This window comes from Cnephaeus nilssonii (assembly GCF_951640355.1).
Source record: "Cnephaeus nilssonii genome assembly, chromosome: 3".
Classification (NCBI taxonomy): domain Eukaryota; kingdom Metazoa; phylum Chordata; class Mammalia; order Chiroptera; family Vespertilionidae; genus Cnephaeus; species Cnephaeus nilssonii.
Genome location: NC_137074.1, coordinates 87,358,924 through 87,364,923, shown reverse-complemented (window position 1 = coordinate 87,364,923; position 6,000 = coordinate 87,358,924).

Below are 6,000 nucleotides of genomic sequence, written 5' to 3'. Positions count from 1 at the left end.
CTAAATTCAAAAGTACTGTATCTAGCGAGGTTATCATTTAAAACTAAAGTTGAAATAAAAAGCTTTTCAGACAAAAAGAGGTTAAAGGAGTCCATTACCACCAAACTAACAATGCAAGAAATGTTAAAGGGTCTGCTTTAAGAAGAATAAAAGGAGAGAGAGGGCATCATAGCCATAAAGAAAATAAAAAGGGCAATAAATAAATACCTATCAATAATAACATTAAATGTAAATGGACTAAATGCTCCAGTCAAAAGACATAAGGTGACTGAATGGAGAAGAAATCATGACTCATATATACACTGTCTACAAAAGATCTACCTCACAACAAAAGATATACACACATTAAGAGTGAAGGGATGGAAAAATATATTCCATGCAAATGGAAGGGAAAAGATAGCTGGAGTAGCAATACTCATATCAGACAAAAATAGACTTCAAAACAAAGGCCATAACAAGAGACAAAGAAGGCCATTTCACAATACTAAAGGGAAAGATTCAACAAGAAAATATAACCCTTGTAAACATATATGGATTCAATATAGGAGCACCAAGAATATTAAGAAACTCTTGATGGATTTTAAGGGGGAGATTGACAGCAATACAGTTATTTAACCCTCCTCTGACATCACTGGGTAGATCTTCCAGACAAAAAATCAACAAGGAAACAGTGACCTTAAATGACACACTAGATCACATGGATCTAACTGATATTTACAGAACATTTCACCCCAAAGCAACAAAATACACATTCTTCTGAAGTGCACATCGGATATTCTCAAAGATAGACCACATGTTAAGGCAAAAAACAAGTCTATACAAATTCAAGAAGATTGCTATAATACCAAGTATCTTCTCGGATCACAGTGGCATGAAGTTAGAAATTAACTACAATAAAAAAACTCAAATACATGGAAGTTAAATAGCATGTTATTAAACAATGATTGGGTTACCAATGAGATCAAGCAAAAAATTAAAAACTTCCTGAAAACAAATGAAAATGAACACACAACCACCCAAAACCTAGGGGACACAGTGAAAGCAGTCCTGATAGGGAAGGAAATAATAAAGATCAGAGTGGAAATAAATGACACAGAGACTAAAAATTATAGTACAAAAGATCAATAAACCCAAGAACTGGTTCTTTGAAAGATAAACAAGATTGATGAACCCCTAACCAGACTCATCAAGAAACAAAGAGAGAGGACCCAAATAAATAAAATCAGAAGAGAAAGAGGTGACATAACAATGGACACCACAGAAATACAAAGGATTGTAAGCAAATATTATGAACACCTATATGCCAACAAACTGGACAACATGGGTGAAATGGCCAAATTCCTAGAAGCATACAATCTGCTAATATTCAATCAAGAAGAATCAGAAAACCTGAGTAGGCTAATAACAACCTATGAAATTGAAGCAGTAATTAAAAACTTCCAGCAAACAAAAATTCTAGACCAGATGGATTTACAGGTGAATTCTACCAAACATTCAAAGAAGAACTAACACCTATCCTTCTCAAACTATTCCAAAATATTCAACAGGAAGGAACACTTCCAAGCTCTTTTTACAAAGCCAGCATGATCCTAATTCCAAAACCAGATAAAACACTAAAAAGAAAGAAAATTACAGGCCAATATTCCTGATGAACACAGATGTTAAAATCGGATCTAGCAATGTATTAAAAAGATCATACGCCATGATGAGGTGGGATTTATTTCAGGGATGCAAGGCAGTTACAATATTCACAAATTAGTAAATCTGATACATTACATAAACAAATTGAAAAATAAAAACCGCATGATTATATCAATAGATGCAGAAAAAGCATTCAAAAAAATCCAGCACCCTTTTTTTTATATAAAAACACTCAAATGGGAATAGAGACATCATTCCTGAGCATAATAAAGGCCATATACGACAAACCTACAGTCAACATAATACTCAGTGGGCAAAAACTAAAGTACTTTCTTTAAGAACAGGAATAAGACAAGGATATCCGCTTTCACCACTCTTATTCAGCCTAGTACTGCAAGTCCTAGCCACAGCAATCAGATAAGAAGAGATAAAAGGCATCCAAATTGTAAAGGAGGAAGTAAAACTGTCATTATTCTCAGATGACATAATATTGTACATAGCAAACCCTGAAGACTCCACCAGGAAACCACTAGTCTTAATAAATGAATTTGGCAAGGTAGCAGGATATAAAATCAACATCCAAAAATCAATGACATTTTTATACACCAATAATGAACTCTCAGAGAGAAACTGAAAAAACAATCCCAATTGCTATTGCAAAAATATATATATACCTAGGAATAAACTTAACCAAGGAGGTAAAAGACCTGTACTTGGAAAACTACAGGGCATTGAAAAAAGAAATAGAGGAAGATACAAACAACTGGAAGTATATACCATGTTCAGGGATTGGAAGAATTAACATTATTAAAATGTCTATATTACCCAAAGCAATCTACAGAATCAACACAATCCCTGTTAAAATACCAATGGCATACTTTACAGAGCTAGAACAAGTACTCCAAAAATTTATATTGAACCATAAGAGACCTCGAATAGCTGCAGCAATCTAGAAAAAGAAGAACAAAGTTGGAGGGATCACAATACTGGATATCAAGCTATACTACAAAGCTATTATAACCAAAACAGCCTGGTACTGGCACAAGAATAGATAGGCATATAGACCAATGGATCACAACAGAGTCCCCAAAAATGAACCCAAACCTTTATGCACAATAATATCCGGCAAAGGAGACAAGAGCAAACAATGGAGTAAAGACAGTCTCTTCAACAAATGGTGCTGGGAAAACTGGACAGACACATGCACAAAGATGAAACTAGACCACCAACTTACACCATACATAAGAATAAACTCAAGGTGAAAAAAAGACTTAAATGTAAGGCATGAAACCATCTTAGAAGAGAACATAGTCAGAAAAATCTTAGACATCTCAGATAGCAATATATGTACAGCTCCTAAGGCAAAGGAAATTAAGGAGAAAATAAACAAATGGGACTACATCAAAATAAAGCTTCTTCACAGCAAAACAAAACAAAACAAACAAACAAACACACCATCAAATTGAAAAGGGAACCCACTGAATGGGAGAACATATTTGCCAATGATACATCTGATAAGGGGTTAATATCCAAAATATATAAAGTACTCATGCAACCCAAAAAAAGAAGACAGTCCAATTAAAAATGGGCAGAAGACCTGAATAGACATTTCTCCAAAGAGGACATGAAAAAAAAATGCTCAAAGGCATTAATCATTAGAGAAATGCAAATTAAAACCACAATGAGATATCACCTTACACCTGTCTGAATGGCTGTCATAAAAAATCCATAAACAACAAGTGTCGGTGGAAAAAAGGGAACACTAGTTCACTGTTGGTGGCAATGCAGATTGGTGCAGCCACTATGGAAAACAGTATGAAGTTTCCTCAAAAAATTAAAAATAAAAATTCTTATTGATCCAGCAATCTCACTTCTGGGAATATATCCTAAAAACTCAGAACACCAATCAGAAAGAATGTATGCACCCCTATATTCATCGCAGCATTATTTGCAATAGCTAAGACTTGGAAACAACCTAAGTGCCCATCAGTAGATGAGTGGATAAAAAAGCTGTGGGACATTTACACTATGGAGTACTATGCAGCTGTAAAAAAGAGGGATCTTCTACCCTTGGGGTAGCATGGATGGACCTGGAAAATATTATGCTAATTGGAATAAGCTAAACTGAGAAAGACAAATATCACATGATCTCATTTATTTGTGGAATCTAATGATCAAAAGGAATTGACCAACAAAATAAGACCGAAGGAGGGAGGCATGGAACAGATTGACATACCTCAATGTGGGATGGGCTGGACAAGAACAGATAAATCAAGGGAGTTATATACTTACTAGAGGACGAGTGCATGGAATTCACCTGGCTGGCGATGTGGGGCGACCAGCAGAGTGATGGGGGGGGGTGGGAGGGGGAAGGGGCGCCGTTGGCACCCGCCTTGGCTGACCTGGGGGCAGCTCCTGCGTTGAGCATCTGCTCCCTGGTGGTCAGTGGGCATCATAGTGACCTATCGTTCCAAAGTCATTCCGTAAGTCGGTCGATTTGCATATTAGGCTTTTATTATATAGGATATGCATAGCCCATGGACATGGGCAATAGGGTGGTGAAGACCTGGGTCAGGGGGTGAGTAGGGGCTGGGAGAAGGGGGCAAAAGGGGGTGAAAATGGGAGATACCTGTAATACTATCAACAATAAAAAATATTTGAAAAAAAACATAGAGCCTTTCTTTTCATAGTGGTCAATGCAGGCATCTGTCATTTTCTTAACCCAACTATGTAATCAGGAACTGGTAAAATAATCAAAGCATAGATCCATTGATCCTATAGCTCCACTGTGAGATAGACTTGAGCCCAAACTCCATTCACCAGTGAACTTCCATAAGCTGTAGTGAGCCATAATGGCATTTCAGATCTACAGGGATCAGTGTTAACTCAGTGTCTGGGCTTTTCTCTTTCTCTAGTGCAGAGTCACGGGCAAAATGGCCACATGCGCCTTCAGAGGCTGCTTGGAGGAAGATTTACAGTCTGTACACACAATAGTGTTGTAGGATCTTCCTCAAGGGGACCATGTCTCCCCTTCATTTAAGGAGTTCAGGTTTATGGACTAGTTTGGGAGTAGGTATTGGGTGAGAGACCATGACTTCTTATACATGGCAATAACCCAAATATGATTTCTGCTCCCCAGACTAAGTTCATTTTCTGTAATATAGATAAAATAATATTTTATGATTGTTTATTTTGTTTATAGGACCCTGTAACCAATTTGTCATGCCCCAGATCAATAGAGGCTAAAATACTCTGAATGGAAGTTCATCCTTATAGTCAGTTATGGTAATTGAGCCTTCTTATCACTGATGTTTTAGTGCTGACATCTGGCCTCTGTCTTTCTGGAACCCTACAATTTACATTAAAAGCATGTATACTCTGTCAAGGGTGGCAACTCCCATCATCATCCCCATTCTATAATCACAGCCAAAACAAGTTTTTAGGGATTTTGCTATTTCCTTCATAATGCATTTCTCAATGCCCCAGGGATGGGAATGTTTTCTGTAACTTTCAGGCAACATTGTCCTAGGAAGAGAAAGCAAGTTGCACAAGGTAATTTTAGTTTAACATTACCAATATTGTAAGTTTGTTGATTACTTCCTCTAAACAATTACAGGAAAGTTCTGGCATCTTGACCTTATTAATCATGGTCCTTTGTAGAATCCAGGCTTTAGTCAGTCAAGCAAGTACCGTGTTAGAGCCCTTTCTAGCTGTTCTAGCTGATGAACTTGGTACATTAAATCCTGTATCCAACATACAGACAAACTCACTTTCTATCCCATCCCCTTAGTCTAACATGTACATGCTCTCAAGTTCCAAAGGATAAACATGAGCACGTTCTTGCAGTCCCTGTGCTGTGTAGGCTATCTTTGCCCAAAATAACTAGCGATTCTCCCCTAGGTCTTAGTGGAATCTGACACTAATTTTTTGTCAAAGGCAATGAGGTGTGAAGTAGGTAGATGATGAAAAAAAGGCTAGTTTTCTCAGAAAGAGGAAGGGAGTTGATTCAACTGGCAAATAAATTTTAGGATTCAATTAGGGGATTTGTTTAATTATGTGGATCCAGGGTTTCCAGCTTATCTAAGAACATTCTTATGTTTCTGTCCATGTCTAAGGGAATCATTCCTTCTTCACTAAGAAACTTGGCAAAGTTGTCTGACCAATCTGTTTCACTATTCTCCAAACTGTACCATACAGTTTCAGCCCTGATCTTCAACCATGTCTACCCTGTCTCTACAATGAATTAATTTTTATTTTCATTTAAAGGTTTCATGAAGTTCTCTGTTTTCCTACCTATATCCTAAGCTACTAATTGAAAATCTTGAGTTGATTCTTTTATTTTTTAAACCATTCAGTGCT